Source organism: Acinonyx jubatus, chromosome B2 (assembly GCF_027475565.1).
Source record: "Acinonyx jubatus isolate Ajub_Pintada_27869175 chromosome B2, VMU_Ajub_asm_v1.0, whole genome shotgun sequence".
Taxonomy (NCBI): domain Eukaryota; kingdom Metazoa; phylum Chordata; class Mammalia; order Carnivora; family Felidae; genus Acinonyx; species Acinonyx jubatus.
The window spans coordinates 66,872,524-66,899,426 of NC_069385.1; the positions used below are offsets into that span (position 1 = coordinate 66,872,524).

A 26,903-nucleotide genomic window follows, 5' to 3' on the forward strand; every position below is an offset into this window, starting at 1 on the left:
TTGTTCCTTTGTTCTCACTGTTTTTCTGCTCTCTTTCACTCTATTGAAAGAGAATATTTACATGTGTGTCTACCACTTGATAAAAGGAAATGTGCCTTGCATCTTTTCATTATTTGTATCTCTAGTAACGTGTACACACACACACACACACAAACACACACACACTTTATTTAGCTTATAGTTTAAAATAAGTTAAAATTGTATGTTAATTACAGTGGAATTAAAATTAACAACTTAAAAAAAGAAAAAAATAATAAAATTAAAAATAAGTAAACAGTAAGTTAAAACTGAAGATTACTTAACTTAGTTATTAAGTAACCTTTTGTTCATTCAAAACAACATCACTCATTCTGATTACCACAAGAAGACTCACAAAAAAATCAAGCATAACATTCCAGGCGAAGCTTTAATCTTCAACTAAGCACATTCTCTGGAATCTCACGAGAGACTAAGTCTGAGATATATTTTATGTTAGTTTATCACCCTTAAGCCCTTAATTAGCATGAGGTCTCACAGAGTTACTAGATGAGAAGGTCATTTTAAAAATTACTTAGAGTTACTGCATGGTTCTTGTAAAAAATAAATGGAAAAGAGGTGATAGGAGGGAAATCTAGGACTGGGTCACCTGGAATCCCAGCAGGTTTGACATAAGTGTGCACACAGTCTCTGAATACTGCTGACAGGCGCAAAGGCGGTCGGGGAGGCATATTCTTCTCCTGGCTCTGCCTGTAAGATATGTTGTATTCACGGGAAGGTACCTGGACAACTTCTCAGGTAAGAATGTTCTTTTGTTTCCCAGATACATTGTGGGGATTGAGAGATAGAGAATAGTAAAGTGATAATATGGCTCTAAATCACTCTTTTAAACAGCATGATGGGAGCATACCTGTTTTGGGATTCTAATCATGACTTAGAAAGTGCTGTGCTGCCTGGATTTGGAATTGGTTTCAGGGTGAAGAGAGTTTGAAGTTCACTAAAGATATCAAAAATGATATATAATGGCTGGAAGTTGGCTATGAATGATTTAGGTTCAAGTTAAATATTGCAGGATGAGACTGAAGTCTATGGCATATCATATTTCATTCAATTTGAGATACTATTCACTGTAATATGCACCAATACTTTACGTACGAGCAAGAAAGAAAGCCCATTGGCAATTATAATTCCAAGACACTTTTGCTTGTGCTATGTATTTGGATTTTTGAAAATTAAAATGTGAAAATATATGCTTCTTAGAAACAAAAACTAAAAAATATGTTTGTACACACGTTTTTTCTTTACACACACACACACACACGTTACTACTGATCATCCCATGTTCACCAAAAGCTAAGTGAGTCCAAAACTAAAGTCAATATATCTGCCCCTAACTTTGTTCTCTTCTCCTCCTTCTTTTTATGCTGAATGGCTCTGCTCTTTTCTCAGTAGCTTGACTCACTTCTCTCTCTCACTCCCCATACCTCACTAGTCATCAAGTTCTTTGGCTTCCTCTATTCTCTTTGCCCTGTTTATTTTTTCTCCTTTCCCCATTATCTGACTAACTTTGCCTCACCTGTCAGACTCCACCTTTGATGTTGAAAAACATGCTGAAATGTTCCAAGTCCAGATTAGTAGATCCCTCGAGCTCCCGCATCTACTGAGCTCCTATATTTCTATTCACAACCCTTATCCTACGTTGTACTCAATTGCTTCCCTGTCTGTACCTACCACTAAACCACAAGTTTCTCGGCAACAAGGAATGTCAGTCTGCTTCACAGTTGTGTTCCTAGAACCAAGAACGGTGCCTCATGTGGATCAATTGTACAAAACTCAATGATGAATCAATTTTAGTTTAGATTTTAAAAAATAAAAGTGATTTGGTTTTCAGATATTATAAAGAGGAATACATGAAAATAGCATTCTCAAATTGAAATCAGTCCAAAGAAAAATAGCACGTTGAGCAAAAGAGCAATCATTTAAGTCAAATAAAAGCTAACTAAATGCACTAAATTTCTAATACATATAAAATGTTCATTTTATCCATTTTTGCCTTCATGCCAGACACATACTGTATATCACAGTCAAGAAAGTTTTATTTTAGCAGTTTAATTGTGTTTCCTAACTCTCAGCTACCCTTTTCATCTTTTGGGAAAATGATCAGTAACCTACATTGATTGTATTTCTGCTTCTGTAGGACAAGAGGCTCTTAATGGAGCCCGTGATGGCTTTGGGTCAGAGAATGAAGAATACCAGCCTATTTCTTTCCAAGATTTTTTTAAAGGAAATATAAAAGGTTAACTATCTTTCTTGAAGAGCTTGCCTAAAAATGAAGTTGAAGTCATTATCAATGGACTACATAATTTTACTCTACAGACATTCTTCTATCAGATGTATGACAATTAGAAAGTTTATAAAGTAGAAATCTCAAGGCCCCTAGAATTTAAATTTCTTTAATTTTATATACTAACTCAGGCATATGGAGTAAATCCGTTAATTTATGAGTAGCAGCTTCCTGTAAACACAGGTGATAATATATGACTTTTATATGTATTAAAAGTAAAAGTAAATGAGATTTTAAATTTTTAAAAATTCTTTAGTTTGTCAGGTGAAGTTCATGACACTTAAACATGTAAAATAAAGAAAACATAACAAAGTAAAACAAAGCCTAATGTTACATCAGAAACACAATAAAACTCTTTATTTTAGTTAGAAAACAGAATTCAGGGATGCTTAGGGGGCTCAGTCGGTTAACCATTGGACTCTTGATTTCGGCTCAGGTCATGATCTCATGATTTTTGAGTTCAAGCTCTGCGTCAGGCTCTGCACTGACAGCGTGGAGTCTTTTTGGGATTTTCTCTCTCCCTCTCTCTCTGACCTTCCCCAGTTCATACTTTCTCTGTCTCAAAATAAATAGACATTAAAATTTTTTTTAAAGGAAAAAAGAATTCAAATTTCCCAGCTATATTTTTGTAATAACTTGGCTGTATATATAAGGCATTATGTAACGTAATAATGTGACTTTTTTCAAAATCAAGTGGGATTTATACCAGTAGTTCATAGTGATTTTTTCCCAAAACAAATTAAGACCTAAATGGCATATCGAATAACCAATACCTCTCATGAGAGTCCCTTACTTAATGCAAGATGCTGAAAAATAGTAGAATACAATAGTGACATATACAGAAGGTATGTCAGAATAGAAAGTCTACATGAAAAAATTCTGTAGAGATAATCAGCGGACACGAATTTATTGCTGCTTACTTGTATAGTCACCTTAGTTTCTTCATGCAGCAAGTTTTATCCTCAGTGTTCTACTAAGACTGAAGAGATAGAATGGTATGAAACAGTTAAAGGTTCTCCTTAAAAAAAAAAAAGTTCTTTTCTTCCTGATTCAACATGACATTTTTTTTCTCATTTGTAACATGATAGATATTTCTGTCCTTTGGGTAAAGTATTTGATTGAACATTTAAGTTACTTTTTTAGATCTTCAATTTTCACTGATTCATCTCAATAATACCTTGGCTTTTTCACCTCTCACAGCTCCTAGCTTTAATATATCCCAACATTATAGGTAACAAAATCACAAAAATTGCTTTGTGTACTGTATTATTGAGAACTATAAATGGTCTTAGAGAATCCTTAGCTGAAAATCAAATTTTCTTTTAATATTAAATCATGAGTATTTGCCATGCTTTAATTAAATACTTCAGTTCCTCGTACATGCTAAATATTGGATGGACATTGCTGGTTGACACATTTATGTGAGATCAATTTTTAAATTATTTTAAGATTAAAGTCACACATACATTTGATTCCCTCTTTTTATGAGAATTCCAAATTTCCAATAAGAGTACTGGATGATGTAAACTCTTTAGTTTCCGAAACCACGAGCATTGTATTCGTCAATGATTCTAATATCTGGGTGCCATAACCAATGGATTCATGAGTGATTGAGTAGAGATAGGATTTTACAGCTAATCCCATTTGTGCTTGTAGGTCTTGTACACTAATATAAGGAAGGAACCATAACAACTTTCTATGTTGAAAACTGTAGATTCTTACTTGGGTATGACCCCTCAGGTTCCTAAAAAATTGTGTAAGCTTTGCCTAAAGAGATAAAAATTCAGGTTTGTCCATACTATGCTTAAAGAATCGGATTAAGAGTAGAAAATGCAACTACTTTTTCTTTTTCCAAATCACTTTTTAACATAAGAATAATTTATTTATTATGTTAATTACTCACTTTGTCTCTCTTCTTTAAAATGTGAATTATAAAAGTAGTGAAATAATTATCTATTTTGTTCATGGTATACCCAAGAACCTGAAAAACTACTAGTCTCATGATAAGCACCCAATACATTAAAATATATATATATATATATATATATATATATATATATACACATACATACATAAAGAGAGAGACAGAGACAGAGACAGAGAGAGAAAGAGAGCAGGGGAAGGGCAGAGAGAGAGAGGGAGAGAGAGAATCCCAAGTAAGCTCTGTGCTTTCACCACAGAGTCCAATGCAGAGATCGAGCTCACAAACCTGAGCCATGACCCGAGGTCATGACCTGAGCCAAAAGCATGTGTCGGACGCTTAACCAACTGAGGTACCCAGGTGCCCCAGCACCGAATACATTTTTTAAATATATAAATGATCTTTAACTTATTAAAAAATAAACATAAGTATTATTAGCTCAATGCACAGATAAAATGAGAACACAAAAACTCCTTGATCAAATGTTTATACCTAGTAGGTAGCCTGAGTTAAAATTTAAATCCCAATGTGTGTGACCCTTTAGTCTTTGCTTTCTACTGTACCACCCTTCTATCTAATAAGGAAGCACAAGAGAGATCCCTTATTGTCCGAAAGAAAGTCACTCAAACAATAGATCTTATATTTTGGAATAAAAAATTCCATAGTATAATCTTTTCTTCTCTGCGTCAACTATTTACATTGTGATTACATTAGTAGTACATAAGTTAAAGAAAGGAGATTGTGATGAAACATGGAAAAGAATAGATCAACTTGGCAAAAAAAAGGGAGGATGGGACAGGATGAAAAAAATATAATGGAAGAAAAAGCCAGAGTGTTTAATAGAAAGTGTTCCCCAAAACTGTATATGTTCTAATTTTTGTAAGACTTGGGATAGCTCCCACTCATGAGCTGTCCATGTATTATTTTTTCTTATTATTTCTGAGCTATTACCAATCTTCCATTTTGTCATGTACCAGAAAATGTAAAGATACAACTAAATAGAGCTCGTTTGCTACTCTCCTCAGAAAATAATTGGAGGGAAAATTCTATTGGCTTATGAATGAGAACTGACATAAATTGTACCTGGTTTATATGGTTTACCAATATTAAAAAGTATTACATAGAGATGATTTTCATAATAAATAGAATTTATTTAGTCATAAAATGTTGTCATTCCACACCACTTTATTATCTAGGTTTGCTTTCCACCAGCCCATGAACAAAGACTATTTTTCATAGTAAGTAAGAGCATACATATGTCAGAAAATAGACTGGCATTTCAGTACTGGCTCTGTCATGTTCTCAATGTGTGGCCTCAAGATGATGCTGTATGCTTTCTAAGGTTCTGTTTCCCCAGTTGTAAAGTGAGGTTAATTTGTGTGTTTGCTTCAAAGAGACACTGTGAAAATCAATAGGAGATAATATTTTAAAAGTCATTGGTAAACCCTTAATAAATGTTTTCATTTTTCTTATATTGTGATATTGATACACCTGCATATACTCTCTTTTTTCTCTCTCTCCCATAAATATCACAGCATAAGCTTAGGTCTTTATAAATATAAGTTTGGGGACGCCTGGGTGGCTCAGTCAGTTGAACATCCGACTCCTGATTTCAGCTTATGTCATGATGCCAGCCAGGGTCATGAGATCAAGCCCTGGATTGGACTCTGCTGAGCATGGAGCCTGTTTAAGATTCTCTCTCCCTCACTTGTGCTCTCCTTCTCTCTCTAAAGAAAAATAAAATATATTAATAAATAAATATAAATTTAACATCATTGTTGATGGTGGTGGTCCTGTCGATGTTGCTGGGTATTTTTCCCAGATAGTCATAAAGTACTTGACAGAGTTAAAGGACTTTAAAATGGACTTTACAAAAAGAAGCAGGAAAAATAACTAGTGGACAAATACTAGCTAGGGAATTTCTTTAAAAGAGAGATATCTCATTTTTATGGCTCTCATGAGTCATCCTAAATGGATTACATCCAGGCCGACATTAATTTGTATGGTTCCTCTGCTGCACAGGGAATATAGCAGATGGGCTATTATTATTCATATCCTTTACAAACAATAACTGATAAATGCCATTGGCATTACAAGTTCTTTGGGAGTACGTAAGTTTATATAGTGTAAACTCAAATAAATCACTAGGGTTTCTAAGTATTCAAAGTATTACTGAGTATTGGCCCATATTTCTCATTGATATGGTAAAAGAAAAAAGAGACGGATGTCATTGAGATATAAGTTAGCCCCATTCTAACTTTGGATAAAAGAGAGCTTGTTATTGAAAATTTCATTATTTTCTTATCGCTCAATTCTTAAAACTTTTATATCAAGTCTGCTACTTTAATTCATATTGATCTCAATTTATTTCTCCATTTAATTTTCCACGACTAATACTTTTCTTTATTTCAAATAAATTTAGGTTTTTTATAAATACAAAAAAATCTTCTTAGGTTCTTCTGCTATATATCATTGATTACTATATTAATATAAACCTATTTTTATTTAATTGAGTTGGTCTCCTTTGGTAAGTGTTCAGTATCTATCTCCTTGTAATTAACAGTATTTGGAGAGACCTTTGAGGTAAGAATTCAAATCTTCTTTAGAGACCCAGCTACAAAGAGAGGATTCAACCCGGATTTTTGAGTGGCGGAAGGAGAGCACCCACCGGTGAGCAGCGTTCACCAGTGAACGTTATGTGGAGGTACCAAGCAATGGAGGGATGTTAGCGGACTAAATTAAAGGTAATGACCATATCTTCCAGGAAAAAAGGGCTGGCTATGAGAAATGAATTATGAAGACTTATTTGTGAAAAGTTAGTTATCCAAAGATAAGATTTAAGAAGCTTAAGCCAGGGCAAAAAGTTTAACTATGAAGAGTTAGTTTTTCAGATAAGAGCCATCTTGAAAAAAATAATTATTATTCTCATTCTCTCTTCAGAACTTAAAATGTCACTACTAGGTTAACCTATGGAAAAATGAAGTGTGCTTTGTTTCCACGGAATATTTAAATCATCTGGTAACGTATGCAACAGAATCAAGTCTCCATTCTTCTGGAGTCTTGTCTCCGGGGAAATCAGCTATGTATTTGTTCTTGTTTATGGTGTCTTTAGCAATTAATTTTAAGTTTCATTAAAAAAATTAATTGTTATATGTAGAATCTTGTCACTTATTGACTATCTAAAAATTTTATTAACTAAATTTTGAGGTAAAATTATTTTTTTAATGTTTACTTATTTTGTAAGACAGAGAGACAGTGAATAGAGGAGGGGCAGAGAGAGAGAGAGAGAGAGAGACAGAGACAGACAGAGAGAGAGAGAGAGAGAGAGAGAGAGAGAGAGAAACTCCCAAGCAGGTTCCATGCTGTCAGCACAGGACCTGAGTTGGAGTTCGAGCTCATGAGCCTTAAAATCATGACCTCAGCTGAGATCAAGAGTTGGGAGTCTCAATCGACTGAGCTACACAGATGTTACTAGCTATTATAAGTTAGATTCTGGGGAGCCCGGGTGGCTCAGTTAACTGTCGGACTTCGGCTCAGGTCCTGATCTCGCGGTCTGTGAGTTTGAGCCCCGCGTTGGGCTCTGTGCTGACAGCTTGGAGCCTGGAGCCTGTTTCAGATTCTGTGTCTCCCTCTCTCTCTGACCCTCCCCTGTTCATGCTCTGTCTCAAAAGTAAATAAACGTTAAAAAAAAGTAACAAAAAATAAGTTAGGTTCTCTTGTTTTATTTCAGGTATTATCATTTTTTAAAAATTCCTGAGTGATACTAAAAGTGTATTAAAGCAAAAAAAGTAGTAGGATCTATAAGGACTATTTCCATCTTGTTCTTCTGCTTTCCATAGTCAATTGCTAATAAATGTACTTTTATTTAATTAAAAGAGTGGCAGTTCAATTAATGTCGAGTCTATTTTAATATGGAGAAATGGTTAAAAATAATGTAGGAGAGTCTACAAATTACTTGTGATTAAGCCAAGAATAGCACCGAGGCCTTTGGATCCATGGCTGTATAATCTGATGCCCACGTCTAATTTGTCTTACATGTCACACTTTGTTTAAATCACTTGTGCTAGTCAGGTGAGAGAGCGGTATTCTGAGTTCTAATTCAACTTTATTGCTGAATCAGCTGTTTCTTCAACGTTCTTCCTTAGGTCTATCTTTTAAGTCATTTTGATCCCTCATGCGTATTTTCTGATCACTGAGTCCGCAGATGAGGCATTAAGTTAACAACTGATGTAGAAATTGCATTTAATTTTTTAATAAAAAATCATCAAATATTTAGTGAAAACATTAAATGTGTAAAGTTAAAAAATAATAAAATTAGGCTTTGCCTTAATAAAGAGTAGTTTTATAGTGAGTCATCCAGGTGGCTCTGTCAGTTGAGTGTCTGACTCTTGATTTTGGCTCAGGTCATGATCCCAGAGTACAGTGCGATCGAGCCCCACACCAGGCTCCTCGCTGAGCATCAAGTCTGCTTTGGGTTCTCTCTACCTGTTCTTCTGGCCCTCCTCTGTTTGCAGGCACATGCATGCTCTCTTTCTCTCTCTCTCTCTCTCTCTCTCAAAAAAAAAAAAAAGTAGTTTGGTACCATTTACCTTTTGAGAGAATAGTGCAGGTATTCCAACCTAGTCTCATGTCATTGCTGCTTAACCCGGTAGCTTATGTTCCAACGGCATCATGGTGAAGGCTATTCTCAGAGTGAAGCCTTAAAAATAGTTTTGTGGGTTGAGGAGTGGGAGGGAGGATCACACTGTTATTACAACGCAGTCTGAATCTGTGCTCCAAGGACATGAGGTTGTTCTAAACCTGTGGTGGAAAAACCTGTGTGTTTTCCACAACAGATGGGGAGTAGGAGGGGAATTTTTTTTTCCTCCTGTGCTCCCTATAACTAATATTGTTTAGATGTGTGTAACAAACAAGTGCTTGAAGTGAAGTGGCATCGTACCACCCACATGAATGATTGAGGGTGAGGGTCGATGCCAAGTCTGTTTTCTCTGCTGCTATTTTAGTTGAGTGAGAAAGTGTTATGTCACCACTGCAGAGCAATACGCTTCAGGTAAGTTCTCTGCTTGCAGAGATGAAGTTCAATTTGAATAGAGAGTACAAACAAGGTTACAGAGTTTCTAACTCCAGAGCTTGCGGCAACCCCTCTAAGAGTAAGACAAGAGTCTGTATCCACACACAAGAAAGTAGGGAATGTCTTTTAAAGAAGTTACTAGCATTCATCATATGTCTCGATATTAGCGGTAATATTTGGGATGCAAGCTCTGTTTCTGCTGCCTAGTTCACTGCACTCTATAATTAGAGCTTCTCATTGTTAGAGCAGTAACGCAGGATTCAAATAAACAACCTAGGATTTTGACATTTGTGGAAAATAGTACTGAGAAAGCATTACAAGAAAATGAATATTAAATAGCTATAAGTGCAGTATGATCAACTTAGTCACCTACTGAAGAAAGTGAATAATTGCATTTGTAAAAGCAAATTACGAAGTGTGTGGCGGCGGGGGGGGGGGGGGACAGCCAGTTAAAATACAGATAAATCACTTTTTATCCCATTGTTGCAGCACTCAGCTTTGGGACCTGATCGTTTCAGAAATTGTGGTGTCTCCTGAGAAGAATTTCTTGCCAAGAGAGGGGTTAGCATGCTAAAGCAGACAGTGTTTTGGGTTACTCTACATATCTCCACTATAGATAGGATACTTTCGAAATGCTGTTTTGAGCTATTCAAGTGAGCTAGTGATCAAATGTGGCAGACTTCACAATAATGACGGACTGACATATGAATAGGGGAAAGCCTCATCATTTCAGATGGACAAGGCTTGATGAATTCAAATGATAACCTATAATCTTTAATTTAAACTAGCTACCTAGCTGATAAAGGTAATGATTTATCATGTGGCTTACTCATTTACTGTTAATCAACAGGATTCACATCTTTGAAATCCCTAGCATTCAGGAGCCTGTAAGAGGATTCATGCACGTGTTCTACTTTATGCTACTGATTTGCAAAACAATGAGGCTGGTAATGATGTGAAAGATTTAACTGGCTCTCCTTGTGTCTCCTCCATCTGAACTGATTGTTATTTGTAAAGAGAAATCTTCTGAAGCCTGTGGTTCCCACAGGAGGCTGAGCAGCCAGCCACTGGGTTGAGGATGACATCCTGTGTCAGGGATCAGAAATCAGCCAGTTAATAGCTTTGCACTTAAAATTGTCTAATATTTTTTCTTGTTAAAGGCCAATTTTCTAACATATAAAGTCATTTTCACATCCTTGATATATTGTAGACTGCAAGATTCTTTGAAAATAGCAGCGCTACTTTAAATGATTTCTTTCTAAAGCACAATACCTTGCTAAATATTTTATGCATCAAATCATTTTATAATTTAGATTTATGTAATCCAGACCCAAGAAACAAAACAATTCTTGCCAGTATTTATATTAGAAATTGAGATTGTGCTGTTATTTTACAAATGGTATGTTGTAACAAGATTTTGCTTTAGTAAAATCAGGGCGAACCAATTTTTTCTCCCATTGTCAAAAGACTAATTTGTGCTGTTTCCAGTGAACACAAGTTATTTTAATTAGTTCAAGAAACAGTCAATGTAGTCATCATTTTCATTTTTTCTGGTTACATATAAGAACATTTAAATTAAATCTCAAGTATTAAGACATGAAAAAATATTATAAGTAGATGTCCTCACACAAGTTTTGAGAATTAAAATTATTTTATCTAATTAAAGAAAAACAAATACATTTCTGGCAAAATAAAAAAATTCAGGGGAAGGATTTAAAAACAACAGGGACACAGTTCAGAAAATGTTACTTTATTTGTGCCCCTACATACGCGCACACACACACTCAGAAACATTCTCTTCCTTTCAAAAATATTTAGCTAAAAGTTGTTCCAGTGATTATATACTTTGAAAGAGGAAGGATGGAAGGAGAGGAAGGAAAGTAGGAAGGACGGAGGGGAGGTAAAAAGAAAAAGAAAAATACCTGGAAAATAATGACAGCTTCCTATTCCGAAATTCAAAGTAGTATCTCTTCACTTTCTAGCCAGAGATGGGTCTTTTATAAAGCATGACTAAAACACTCTGTTCATTAGTCGTTTATCAAAACCTAGAACCATTAAGGAAAAACAAACACAAAAACTTTACATCTGCCACTTTCTCCTATTTCTCATCTCTTCTTCCTCCCTTCCTACACAGCTTCTGTGTTTGTGTTTCAGTTTCATAATCCCTCCATTGTGAATTGAGAACATGTTGTTGGCAGGTCTCCTCACTTACAGGGTGCAGGATACATTGGCCTCAGTGACACTGAGTCAGAACCTGCTCGGTTGCTACGATTGCTAGTAAATACCATCACTCTCGTGGCAAGCAAGAGTGAAAACCAGAAACAACAGCAGGTGCTGTATCTGTTGGAAGGGAACAGAGTTAAGAAGTGTCGATGACTCAGTGACAGTTCTATTAATCTGTTTTTTTTTTCCTTTTGGTGAGGATATGATGCAAAATAGATGCCTCCGCAGTGGGGGCCTTATGGCAATGAGATTTACACACTGCTATTATTTTTAGCTTGTTTTGTGAAAGGTGATGCTACAATTACTAATAATGTTACAGAATTCATTTATAGTCTGTTAGCTGAGAGCCCAGTAGATACCACCTGATTAAATGTGGAAGCCAGGCCTTGCAAATATTTTCCAATTTAGCTTCTAGTGCATTTTGCAAATAACTTGAGCAAATTTTTTTTGCAATTTTTTTCAAATATGGTTATATCTATTCCAACAAAACGTGTTCTATTCTCTCCAGGTAAATGTCTGTGACTATGCCAACTAAATGCCTAAAAAATGTAACTAGCATTTACTTTGAGGTGATCATAGTATTCCATTGTAATGATTCTTAATCTAAAAAATAAATTTTAATAGCAAAATCTTGGTTCTTTCTCTCAGGGATTTTTTTTCTCACTTGACTGCTTATTTCTCTTAAAGGAAACAACTGAACCAAAAAAAAAAAAAACCCCATAGTAATAGTAATTTCCCCAATAATAACCACCTTGATCAAGAAGGCAATTTTTTGCAAATTTAACAAAGCCAACATATTTCATTAATAAGAAAAAGAAGTCTCTTTTAAGGACTCACATTTCTTAAAAAGTAAGCTGTTTTTATAATTTTGACAAACTCCATAACTTCTTTTGCTGAGCTCTGTCATATTTTCTGAGCTTTGTCTCTGCCTCTTCTGTGGTTCTCACCATTGTCTGACCAAATGAGTAGGTGACTAACTAGAAAATCATCAATGTACACTTCACCAAGGCTATTGCTTTGTGTTTCCCATTGCATTAGCAAAGTTTTGCCATGATATTGGACAAATAAAGACATTTGGAAAGAGAAAAGGGTGTATATTCTTGGAAATACTTCCATTTTATGCATGTCTCCCAAAAAGATACTTTAAAAAGCCATTTCAAATTTCCATTACGGTGAATTAAATTCACACTGTCAACATATATTTGTCAAACAACTACTAGATACACAGTGTTCTATCATATCACCAGGGATAAAAGGATTACAATTTATTTACGCTTAAAAAAGTATTCAGTGTAGTTCAGGAAACATCATATAAGCAGCCTAGAGGAAGAACTCACATGTCTAGAGCCCTTCACCTGAGTTAGGCACACTATTCTAGGTGTTGTATATATGTTATATATACAACAATCCTATGAATTCACACTTAATGGCTCCATTTTCAGGATGAAGAGCTTGGGGTTCAGATAGCAAAATTTAGTTCCTTCAGACCAGAGCTAATAAGGAAGGGTAGTGAGAATCAAATCTGTGTGTTACTGAGGCAGACATCAGGATTCTCCTATAGGCAAATTGCCTTGGAAGTTTTGAGAAGTTATGTTTGGCCTGGAAGATTAAGGATGGCTTTAACAGGACCTTGACATATAAATCGTAATGGATAGGTAATCATAGCCAAGGCAAAAAAGCAGCATTGCCAACCAGGAAAGAGAAATGTGTGCTTAGGGATAAATTCTTCTTAAGTAGAACTAATAGGTAAATTTAGATGGATAGATAGATATACATAGATGAGACAATCTTAAAAATGCAGATTCAAAGCAAGGGAATCATGGAATGCCTTAAAAGGTCATATTGCATATTACAAAAAGATTCAGAAAAAAAAGAAATATGTATTTTAACATACAGATTATATAATAAAACCTCTAACTTATTATATAAAAAAATCTCTAACTAAGTATGCTCTGGGCATTTTTTCCACATCAGAAATCATCCACACATTTTATGGATGAATTTATTTAACCTATAAGCCTGTTTTAGCTATTTGGTCTGTTCCATTTTCCATCTATTTATCATTAAAAGCTATGCTAAAATCAATATCTATAATCATATGCTCTTTTTTTTTAAAGAAAGCAAACTCTACCCCCAGCATGAGCCTTGACCTCACAACCCTGAGATCAAAAGTCACATGCTCTACTAACTGAGCCAGCCAGGCACCCCAATAATTATATACTTTTATATATCTTCAATTATTTCATGATAAATTTTTAAATTTGGATGGCCAGGAAAATACTAAACTTTCAAATAAAGGGGTTTTAATATGTTTTATCAAGTTATTTGGTAGAAAGTTTCTGCTAAGTTATATTCCTACGTTGCCAAAATAATCTTCCCTAAGAATCACTTTGAATACCTCACTTACGTAAGTTTTGAAAAACGCTCCCTCTTTTTCTAACCTCGGTTGCTAAGATGACTTCCATACTCTCAGCTCCACATGTTGAATGTTAACATAGCACTCTGCTCTTCGTATCAATTTTTCAGATTTCTTTCATTCAAGGGCCAGATTTGATTTTTCATGAAATCCAGACAACACAAATTTTCCTGATTGATTGATTGATTGATTGATTTACTGGCTTGCTCACTCATCCATCCACTCATTTATTCAACAAAATTTTTGAGGATCTAATGTGTATTGGAATTACATATACCCTCGCTGGATTTAACACTTACACTATACTTTGGTCATTTTTATTGGAAAGATTATGTAAAGTTTATCCAGAGGGCTTTTTAAAGATGCAAGTTCTAATGTCTTTCATAGCTTTTTTTTTTTCATTTTACCTCTCACACTTTATCTATGTGTATATTTGACAAAAATATTGAATTTGCATTGCAAAAACATTCATGTGTTTGAGATTTTTTATTTAATATTTTAATTCAACAGTTGATTTCCACTCATACTGCAATTTATCTTTTACTAAATGTTAAATCTTTACTTTCCAGTTTTAATCTCTTAATAGTGAATAGAATAAAATAGATTTGAAAACAGTATGAAAAGAGAAAGAAATGAATTGATGTGAATACATATATTAGCTCTCTTTTTTCTCTCTTTCAAACTGAAAATATATGTGTACATGTGGGTAGGAGTTACACTATAAATGACCTAGTAATATTGGGGATAACGTGAGTCAAAATATGAAAAATAAAAAATTATGTATTTTCAGAGACATAATGTCTAGGATTAAGTAAGAAGTAACATATGCCTTTCTTTTGTGGTTTGCCTGCTTACATTCTAAAAAAGAGTGATTCAGTTCTCATATATTTTAGAAAAGTAATATTCTAGTCACCTAGCATGGCCGACTCTGAGTTTTGCATTTCCAAGGGTTACATGGAGGGGTTGCCCACACCTGCCCCCCCTCACCTCGATCCACAGCACTACCTGCTACAGACAGGAAGAGGAATTAAAAGGCTATGTTCCGAGGCCAGAATGTTAGAGAAGGTAAGAATCTCAAACATAACAAAAATGTAAAGACATTCAGTTGGTGAAAATTATTCTAAAAGACTTCTGTTTAATGATTTCTTGGGACCACACATCTTCACACAATGTCAAACAGTCAAAGAGGTGTTTTCATGCATTTGAGGGAGAAACTAACTAAATCTCTCCCTGAATCTCCACAACACTACTTGTCCAGTTTAGAACCACGATCGTCCTGGCCTCCTCCACTACTAGACCCAACTCCAGTCTGATGAGGGCTTTTGCAGGTGGCATTGCCCCTGACCCAGGGGCCCTTCAACAGCTGCCTCGCTCCTTTGGAGCTGCATCAGGGTTCAGGTTTAATCTGGAGGTGAAACAGTCACTATCGTACATCCATGGCTATGGCACATCGGTAAACAAAGAACATTTTGATGGCAGGCCCTGTATTCGCATGACAATCTGTAGAGGTCCACGCTCGGGTCTCTAGGAACACCATCTGATGCAGTGCTGCAGTCCACAGCTAGCACGGCATAGCCAACTACTCACTTGTAAGGATGTGGGTAATTCCTGATAAGTGTCCAATCGTCATCTTGAAATAGGGGACATTTGGAGCTGTACAGGCTCCTATAGTAAATGATTAATGTGTATTTTTCTGATCCTGACAGATTCCAAAAGAAGAGCAGATTGCTACCCATAAAACTAAGCAACGTCAACGTGGAATTACTGGAAGAATCCGAAAGTCTTTGCAGAAATGCTGTGCTTACTCCAATGTTTCTCAAAAACCAGCTATTTTAAAGGGACCAGGGTCAATATAAATGAAATAAATGGAGGCTAAGATAAAATATGTCAGAAAATTTGCCGAAAGGTTATTTTAAGGTGGCATGTTAAAAACAATAATGGGCCATTAGGCTGTCTTGTTAAAGGCATTAAAGTCACAGGCACAATGTATGAGTCACATGGGCAAGATTTTCCACTTTATATATAAAAACTTCAATATTGAATTTCTGGTAAAAGTAAAATGTTGCCATTTCTGTGTATATTATTATAAATATTCAAATTAAATTGTAGGCAGAGGAGTAAGCAAAGTAGTAATGTCTCTAGAAATGTGTTATCAAAATGCTAGACATTATAATTGACATTACAATACAGACTTTAATGTAATTTTTCTTTATAATTAAGTAGGCATTGAAAAAATCTTTTGGCTGATCATTGTGCATGCAGGCATACTGCTTTTTACAAGCAAGCATCCCGTCGTCAAAGGCATTTGTAATTAATTTACTTTTAAAACAAAATTTGAGCATCTCCAAAGACTAAGATAAGGGACTAGATAATTTAATGTTGTATAAGAAATGGTTACCTCACCTTTTAATGTAGAATTGGAGACAGATGCTTGATATATGAGGTATATGCCCTATAAGGATGGCTTCGTCTATTTTGTGCATTGCTGAATCTCCAGAACCCACAACAAAATGTACCACATATAAGAAACTCAAGCAGAGTTTGCTAAAAGAAGGAATTATTAACAAATTCTTATTGTTTACAAAATTACTTCAATGATAAATTCTTACAACCCTTTTCTGACTATTATGCATGATTTTGGAGGCTATATCTTAATAATTTGTTTTGTTAAATTTTGCAATAATTAACATTAAAGAAGTATTATTCCTATTAACTCTTTATGGTCATTGATGATAAAGAAAAAGTCCTTTCAAGGGACATGGAACACTTCGTGGTTAATTTGTTGCTGAGAAAATTTGCCTTTACCTTTTGGAATGTATTTATTTGCTTTTTTTCTTTGTTTACTTATTTTGAGTTTTAGAATATTCGTGGCATAGCATCAACAATAAAAAAAAAGACTAGATGTAGATAAAGATACAGATATGGATAACTTCCATTTAGGTACAATGTCTTATGACATCTGGTTAAACCACCTGCTTCTTCCTGATGGAAACTCAGGATCTTTAAATGGTTTGGGCTATTTTAGTTAAATATCTTATATCAGATATACCATATGGGATTTTTTTTTCTTATAGTATTTATACCGTCACACATTGACTATTTAATTACTTTCTGAGAGTCTTGTATTGTCACATTTTTAAATCTTTAAAGTAAATTGAAAAAAATCTTTATTTTCCATCCAGCAGTGATCAGGAGTTCAGAAAGGAGCTGACTTGTAAGTCCTGCACTGGGGCACTGTGGAGTCCGAGGGGGCAAATGTACGCTGCATACTTTGGAGCTCCATAACACAAATTCATGTCTTGAATGGGGTGGGGGAGGAGGCGTTTGCAGAGTAAAAAGAAACAGAAGATTCCAGATGCTAGAGCTTACAGATGCTTTCATTACAGGAAACTCATATAAATGATGACAGTACACAGAATAGATGTGGAAAGCAGAAAAAGAGACCGGATCACAAGATATGCATCTGTACTCAGAAAATCACGGGTGAGATTACTGAAAACAACTGTTGGGAGTTTTCTGATTTAATCCCATTGACTGGATCACTGAACAGGACATTTTTCACTTCCAGTTTTCATGTTTTGGCTGACCTAGGAAATCTCATGGTTTTGCTTTGTGACACACGCTTTTAGGAAAAGCTGTTATTTCTGCTGCTTTGTACTGCCCTGTCTCTACTGAACTGTGGGGCTTCGACAGAATTTAGAGTTTCAGGGCTGCAAGACAAACCCACAGAAATAATGCAATGCTATATAGCTGGAGCACTGGTGATGACAGTCCATTCCAGTGTTGGTGACTGGAAGGGAGAGGGACTGCCACCCAATGTTTTCACAGTGCCTATTTCAGACAGCATTTAAACCCACAAAGTGGGGTGGGATGGGGAACAAGCAAGGGAAAAAAAAGATTCCATTTCCTTGAGGGGGTAAAAATAATTCAAAAGTATCTGAGAAGGCTTAGGTATGGTAATTCCCTATTCCAAACATACATAAGTCACAGGCAGCCTTATTCTTTGGTTTCTAGGCACTTTTTTGAGTTTAGCACAATAGGGAGAAGAAAACTGGAGGTTAGTGAATCCAGTGGGGCAAGAGGTGAAGAGGACTAAATTTCAGTCAAGACAACAAGGAAAGTACAAAGAATGCAGTTTCTCTTTCATGTGCTTTGATCGTCTTTCCTGTTTTACCCTTAATGAATACTTTCTCAAAACTAAAAATAAAACACCGCATTCTATTAAGTTCTGCTCTTCCTCCTAGGGAATTCTGAAGGGGTAAGTGTCTGTTTCTCATCTATGAATATGACTCTCTACTTTCATATGTATAGCTCATGCACATATCTGCTTACGTGTGTTTTTCTTTTGCTGGGAATCAGGCAGTGGACAAGAGAAAGAGGAAAAAGGAGTCCATCCTAAAGACCCAAAACAAATGTTAGTTTCTTCAAATTGCTTTTACAATTCTAGTGGTTGGCACTGACCAAACTCAGTTTGGCATATTGGAAGATTTGCAGGTGCAGCATAAAATCACACACATGCTGTGAGAAGCCGGGAAGAGTAGGGCAGGTAGAAGTTCGCCATCATCCACCTGACGCAGCAGCTCCTGGAAGGTAATGGGCTGAGAAAGAAACTTCCGGAACAGGAGAGATGCATTTCTTGTCAACAATTAAGGTGCACCGTGTGTGCATACTCAGTGTGAAACTTGGTTTTTCATTCCAGATGACGTGCCCACAAGGTCTCAGATTATTCTAATTGGAGAATAATGAAATGAGAGATGCCATCCCAGATGCCTTTGATTTGAGTTTACTAGTTTACTTATGCCTTACACAAAGGCCACACATGTGTGCCCTCGGAGTGCATGAGCACACATTACTCAGAGCTGTATTATCAATCCTCGATGCCAGTCACAGCTTGCTTACTTGTGGATGGGACCTTTGCCATTGTAGAGAGATGCTAATATATACGTGGTCAGCAACTGCACTCATTACAAATAAGCTCTCTCCAACTAAATGATTTAAATAATCATATTAATAAATACATGATACCCGTACGTACAAGTCACATTTTCTCCCCCACTGATGGCTTTGATTACTTTGACAGACTAAGATACGCTAATGATACAAATTACGAGCAAGAAGAATTAAAAGGGTGTTTAACTCTGATGCTAGGCTGTCAATTTCCTATAGTGCTACCAACTTACAGATAGATGATTAAAATTGTTTCATTTAAGAATTTTGAATATTTTAAAAATTGAATGGGTTTCTGGAGGAGGAAAAAAGAAAGAAAAAAAAATCTATGCTAAGCTAATTAGACATCCTATTGATTTAACAATAGAACAGAATTATTCTTTGAGTGTTAAGCTCATCCTGCATTACTATAAGAGCCTACATTTTGCTATTACAAAATGCATTTGCAAATTTTGCTCGGTGTGTTTGGCTGATTCTGTACATTTGATATTATTCATATATTTAATTGTGGGTTTATAAAAAGAAGTGGTCATTTACTTCTTAATTTGTTTCTAAAGTAATTATTTCCAAAATATGATGGTGGATACTGTAAGTCCCAGATATATGAAATAATGGTTCCTTTCTCTGAGGGGCTGAAAATCTAGCAGAAAAAAATAGCACATACACACAGATTACCATATATCGTAGAATCTTATGAGTGACATATTAGTACACACAAAGTACTTTGACTGCAAGGAAGTAGTACGGATTTTTCAGTCAGGCAGTGTAGTTTTAAGCTTTGATTTCATCATCAGATAATTATAACCACCTTGAGAAATTTACTGTATTTTTTTGGGTCTCTCTTGTATTATGTGTATGATGAAGTAATATATCATATCTCTCTACCATATCTGTCTATCTCTCAGACATATGTGAATATTACTTGAGCCAACACATGTGAACTATTCAGAACGGATATTGGTGCATGGTAAGTACTTTTATTACACCCAATCGTTGCTCCAAAGATCAAATGTATCTCTGTGGTTTTATCAGTGTTCCTTTTTGCCCTATCTACCAGACTATAAACCATCTGAGGTCAGAGACTTTATTATATTCGTTGTCATATCCCTGCTGATTCAACAGGATTTGAATAATTATTATTAAATGAATAAACACATAAAGACGTGGATAAATGCTTGATAATCAGTTGGTTAAATAATGTTTAGTTGTTTAGAGGCTCTAGCAAGGTCTGCATTCTCATCTCCTCATCTCTATGGAATGGTCATCTTTGTGTAAGGATGCAATATTAGAAAAGACTGTGGGAGTACAGAAGAAAGTAGAACCCCTATCTATACTGTGAAATAAATTGAACCAGTTCTGAGGTCATTGGGTTGACACACTACTTTCCTATTCTATATGTTATAATAAATGTTCAGAAAATAAAAAACACTGGGGAAAAAAAAGAGTTCTGTAAAAAAAAAAAAAAATCAGAGGTTGCCTAAATAAATCAGCCCTCTTCAGTGGGAATAGCTGAATGAGGATAGAGTAATGCAAAGAGACCCATGCAGGAAGTCAGAGCCTTCATAGTCAATTCCAGCTGAGAATGCCATGACCCTGGACAAGTTACTTTCTGTTTCTGTGCTTTACTTCCATCATTTGGAGTTAGAAAATGGAGGACTTAATCATCTTCAAGTTCTTCTAAGTGTAAAATTCTGAGTCATTTCACTTAGTTTTCTTATTTTTTAAGTTTATTTATTTTGAGAGAGACAGAGGGTGGGGGAGGAGAAGAGAGAGAGGGAGATAGAGAATCCCAAGCAGGATCCACACTGTCAGCACAGAGCCCAATGCAGAGCTTGAACTCAAGAGTTGCGAGATCATGACCTGAGCCAAAACCGAGAGCCAGAGGCTTAACCACTGAGCCACCCAGGCTCCCCACGTTTCTTATTTATGAGTTTTAGAGGAATGAGTTTGCTCAGCTTAAGTATTATTAAAGTAAGTGCAGAGGACTTGAAGACAGAAAAAGCTGATGACATTTGCAGCCCAAATGCAGTTTTTGTTTTTGTGTCATCGTTTTTTTTTTTTTTAATTAACTATAAGTCTAATTTACTCAGAAATTAAAAAAAAAATAGGTGAGATATTCTAAACCACCGTAGGGGTGCCTGGGTGGCTCAGTAGGTTAAGCGGCCGACTTTGGCTCAGGTCATGATCTCGTGGCCCGTGAGTTTGAGCCCCGCATCGGGCTCTGTGCTGACAGCTCAGAGCCTGGAGCCTGTTTCAGATTCTGTGTCTCCCTCTCTCTGACCCTCCCCCATTCATACTCTGTCTCTCTCTGTCTCAAAAATAAAAAAAAAAAAGTTAAAAAAATCATTTAAACCACCATATTTTCCTGGAAAATGTCATAGAACTATGATTTTGTTCTTTGGTTGGACAAGTTACAGATCTGTATATTTTATAAAAAGAATTACACTCTGATCCAATTGACTAACGATTATTTATTAAGCCTTCAAATAACAAAGAATATGTTTATTCATTTCAGTTTACCAGGCACATTTATGTATGTGATTTTATTATTTCTCACAACTATACATAAAGATCATGTGTTCAGTATCTTTGTTGTATCTCCACTCTAGTCTCCACCCTTCCACATCCCCTTCTCTGTTCCTCTAGGTTAGCCTCTCTGGACCATAAAAATAGACTGCTCTGCCATTCAAAAGATTGGCAAGAGAAAGGAAGGAGAGTAGAGTCAGATTCCTTATTCCCATGATTCCATCTTGTATAGTTTTCTCCAGTTGGGTGGGGAGTCTGCTCTACAGACTTTCTCTCCTTCCAGGTTCTTCGAACCTGAGGATGGAGAAAAGTCCCAGGTTCTTACACTATTCCCTACAGTTCCCCTAAACCCCACTGCATTTTTATTATTACTATGTTTTTAAATAAACTGTGACCAAGTTATCGAAATTTGAGTGTGCCATTTCCAGTGTTTTATAAACTAAGAAGCTGAATATCAGCGTTGCCTAAAGCTATTACCTGAAAGTGTTCACAGGAGAGAGGACTAGATCATTCCAACATACAGCTTCTGTACACCCTTCTGAGCTTCCTTTCTTATCATTTAAGGATACCTTTTTTTATAGTCACTATGTATATTCCGAGAAATACATTGAACATTCTGAGAAGTATAAAGAAATCAAGAAAAAGTACCTGCTTTCATAAATCTGCCAATCTAGTACAAGAATACATACATGTAACACCAATATTTACAGTAGGACAAAAAAACCCAAGGTACTAGATTTGAAGTATAAAGACCTACCTGAGTTGAAAGCTGCGGTCACTTACTAGATGAGTCACCTTGAATAAATGACTTAATGCTTTGAAATTTAGACTTTTCTCCAAGGCAAAATAAAATTACTTGCTCTCACTATGTCATATAAGGTTGGTATTTTAAAAGAATTGCTAAGTTCTCTCTCTCTCTCTCTCTCTCTCTCTCTCTGTATACAATTAATTATATTGTGAGTTTTAAGGTTGGGAGATGCTGTCAGCGTGAGAATATGTAATGATCAAAAACTTTTAGAAAAACAAGTCTAATACACATTAAACAACAAATAATACTGTCATATTCTTTGTGATAAATAGCTACAAATGTCAGGTGTAAGCATTAACATTTCAGTGGATGAAAAGTGAATAAAAACAGTTTTCTAAAGCAGAGGTGAATTTAAGATCAGTCTTACAGAGTGGGAATAAAATTTAATTAAGTCTTCGGAATCAACTGTTATTTTCCAGAATTCCTAAATTCTACCTTTCCAGAAATGGAAAAATTGGGTAATTTATTTTGGCTACCTGCATCTACTAACTCAGAATTTAAAATATTCTGTTTAGATATCAAAGGGACCCTTTAAGTTCTTTGTGTTGCTACTGGCAAAACCCTCATTAGATAGAATTTTAATGACTTCTGATGAGGACAGTCTCTAGGGAGTTTCTGATTTAGGGCAAATAAATCCAAATATTCTTCGCAGGCATACTTATCCAATTGAAAGAGATTTATTGATGCTATTAAGAACCATCTTACAGTTGAAAACGGATCATGAAAATGGCTTCCCTCTGGATATATATAAATAAGTCACTTTGAGACTTGATGATGATGGTGATGAAGATGATGATGAGGAGGAGGATGAAATTGAAGAAGAAAGTAATAATAGTAAAAATAATATTTAATAATCAGTGATTGCTCACTTTTCAGCAGATAGTATGATGACTGTCTAATATATGTAACCTTATTTAATCATTTCAGTAACACATAAAAAATGTCATATATGCTGTAAATTACCATAATTCTTAAATGAAGAAAGAGAGGCAAGGAATTATATTTAAGTTATATAGCTAATGAAAATTGGTGCCAAATATCAAATCCAAAATTTTTTTCTCAAGGGTCATAGCAGACATTGTAGTTATTTTACTTTGGTATGGTAAATTCTATCCCTCTGGTCTTATACAGCAATAAACTTTAGGATTTCCCAAAGTTTAATCATTAAGTGTCATCTTTTTTCTAGCCAAAGGGATACAATCCTTTATTCAATAATGTTTCAATGTTAACTAAGCAATACTGTAATCCAGACTCTATTTTAGGCACTGAGGAAGATGGTAATGAATGAAGCAGAAAAAATCCCTGCCCTTAGGAAGTTCACAATAATGAGAGATTGACCTATAAACCAAAAAAATATGAGTATAACAATAATGCAGTGGTTATGATCATGAACTTTGAAATTAGAAGATAAAAATAGAAATGCCATATGATCCACTAATTCCAATAACTCCACCACTGTATATTTTAACCAAAAAAATATAAACACTAATTCATAAAGATATAGGGCACCCCTATGTTTACTTCAGCATTATTTACCATAGACAAGATGTGGAACCAACCTAAGTGTCCATGATAGATAAAATGGATGAGGAAGATGTGGTGTGTGTGTGTGTGTGTGTGTGTGTGTGTGTGTAATATGTATACACATACATGCGGGTATGTGTGCACAAATACACAATGCAATATTACTCAGCCATAAAAAATGATGAGATCTTGCCATTTGCAGCAACATGGACAGACCAAAAGGGTATTATGCAAAGTAAAATAAGTCAGACCGAGAAAGACAAGTGCCATATGATTTCACTTATATGTAGAATTTAAAGAACAAAACAAATGAGTAACCAAACTAACAAAAAGCAGAATCAGACCTATAAATTCAGAGAACAAACTGGCGGTTGCCAGAGGGAAGTGGGTGGAGGGATGGGCAAGTGGGTAAAGGAAAGTGGGAGATACAGGTCTCCAGTTTTGTGATAAAATTACAGGAATAAAAGGCACACATAAGGAATATGGGCCAATGGTATTGTAATAGTGTTGCACAATAACGGATGGTAGCTGTGCTTGTGGTGAGCATAGCATAATGTATAGAGATGTTGAATCACTATTTTATTCACTTGAAACTAATGTAACGTTATGTGTCAACTATACTCAAAAAACCCCACAAAATTTAAGGAAGATATGAATTCAAACTATCCTCCATCACTTTCTGTAAGTGATCTTGGAAAAATTACTTAATTTCTCTGAAATCCAATCTCTTCACCTACAAAATAAAGATAATAATATGTAATTTTAAACAGGGTTATTCTAATGATATGAATTAATATTTATAAAGAACTCAGCATAGCACTTACAATAGTGCTTTAGGGAAGCTGTTTTTAAGTGCTTCCTTATATACATGATGCATACATCACGGATGCATGCATACAGGTATTAAAATAGGAATGATTATGTATACACCCCCCCCCAGTTCATCACACTTCTTTCCTGTATTTCTGGTTTCTCTTAAAATAATGATTTCTTTCAGAGAAGCTTTCAATACTCATTAATTCGCTTTCCACAAAAATTGCTTCATCACACTTATCAACACACTAATCCTTAATTCACGAGCCTTAAAATTCCCTTAAGTAAATTTTGTTTTATGTTTGGTATTTGGTGATTGTCAACTGTGCTTTTTATATTGGCTCAAGAAAGAATATCTGACTCAATTAGGACAACTGAAACTTCTGTGGATTCTGAGAAAGAAACTGGGCTTGTGTCTAATTCCTGAGTGTGTGGTGGGTGAATGTGAAGTGTAAACAAACCTATGACAGTCATTCTGCTTCTCTGAGAGAACCCGGTGGGAAGATGTGGCCGAACCTGAACAAGGCATGCAGAGTGGCAACGCCCTGAGCAACTAAAGCAAGTCAGTCCTGATTTATGCCCACCCGTGGATCTTCTAGTTATAAAAGTCGGATCAAGCAAACCCCACCTCCTATCAAGTACCATTTAAGCCAGTATGCGTTAATTTCTTTTTAACTGAAACACAAAGAGACTTCACACACACTAAAACTGCTCCATTATATTAGGGAAGTGAAATCAAGAGGAGAATAATCAAGGAGAGAATATATTTTTCATGCATTTTATTCAGCCAGGTGGCACAATAGAAGACCAAGTTGAAGCCAATATGTGCGCTCCAACCTGCTCCCGGAGCCAACCTTGGGCTTATGGCATTAACACCACACAAACCTGTAGAAGCTCAGGAAGCGAGAATACTAAGTCTTTTGTTACAAGGCCACTGTCACCTCTAATCACTGCCCATGAAGATTTAGACAATCCAACGCTGCGATTTAGAGTCTTGATCTCAAAGTTCTTTATCTTTGGCCAATAAAAATTGCAATGGAAAAATAGCCAGGTAGTCCACAACCAAAGAGATTGTTAGAAACAATTTCAGAAAGTTCTCCACCAAGTCTGATTTACTTACAACCTTGTATTTTGGGTATTAGATGTTCTGTTCCCCATTTCTTCCATGGGAATGTATTAATAATGTTACGGAACTGACACAATATTCCTTATCTCCAAAGAGCCTGTTGTGTTTGTGCGAGCGTTTGTTTTTGCTGCAGTTTGCTAACCACACAGAAATCGAACGCTAGTGCAAGTTGGTTCACGTCATTGTAAAAGTTCTTGTATGAATTTTTTTTTAGTTAAGCATGTCAGGGAAGAAATATGCAACAAATAATAAAATAGATGCAAACACTCATCAATCACGAGCTGCCTGCCACTTCAGTGCCACTAGAAGGGTCCTCAGAGTGACGGCCCAAATGCATGTTGGCAGGCCAATCAAAGCTTTAGAAATAAAGCAAAATGTTTCATACTGACCTCTCAGCTCTCTAAGGCTGTGACAGGCTGGCTGCAATTTCATTTTTGTTTACATTAGTTTGGAATTTCTTTATTAAATCATTTTCATTCTGACCCTTTTGCTGTCACATACATGCTAGTACTGTTGATGGCTATAAAAAGTAAGGTATCCAGGATCTTTGGAGAACAGTGTTCTATAGACATATTCGTGATTTATTTTAAAGCTCAGTGATAGGGGCGCCTGGGCGGCTCAGTCGGTTAAGCGTCCGACTTCGGCTCAAGTCATGATCTCCCGGTCCGTTAGTTCGAGCCCCGCGTCAGGCTCTGTGCTGACAGCTCGGAGCCTGGAGCCTGTTTCAGATTCTGTGTCTCCCTCTCTCTCTGACCCTCCCCCGTTCATGCTCTGTCTCTCTCTGTCTCAAAAATAAATAAACGTTAAAAAAAATTAAAAAAAAATAAAGCTCAGTGATAATACCGGCATGTTTTATTCGTTCAGACGGAAAGTTATATAATCACAACATTAAAAAAGTACTTCAAAACCAAAGAAAGAGACAAGAAAAAAGGAATTTTTATTCATTTCACCACCATTCTTTGGCCTATAAACTACAGCTCTTTTTTTAAAGTGTATAAATATACAGAGGTATAACTGAACAGGAATGGTACAATTAACATCTCTACTGCTCTTAATTTTGGCTTTAGTTTTGGCTTGAAAAGCTCAAATATTCATGCTGTTTTTATTTACAGTGGGGTTATGTTCATTTATTGGCTCACTCATAAATTGTCATTTTAATAACAAAGGCTTCAGCATGATTTATAAAGTTTTAGATCTGCCATTGGTCT

General features: G+C 35.6%; 1 long non-coding RNA gene across 2 annotated transcripts; it reads left to right on the top strand.

Moving 5' to 3' along the window:
- Positions 1 to 392: 392 nt before the first annotated feature.
- Positions 393 to 24,655, top strand: LOC128315579 (uncharacterized). Of its 2 annotated transcripts, XR_008298467.1 has the most exons (5): positions 395 to 774; positions 6,848 to 6,985; positions 15,658 to 18,541; positions 19,804 to 19,865; positions 22,885 to 24,655. It is a non-coding gene; the product is annotated as an uncharacterized LOC128315579 (long non-coding RNA). The 2 variants fall into 2 exon arrangements; XR_008298466.1 differs by having other exon boundaries at positions 393 to 774; positions 15,658 to 19,865.
- The last annotated feature ends 2,248 nt before the right edge of the window (positions 24,656 to 26,903 follow it).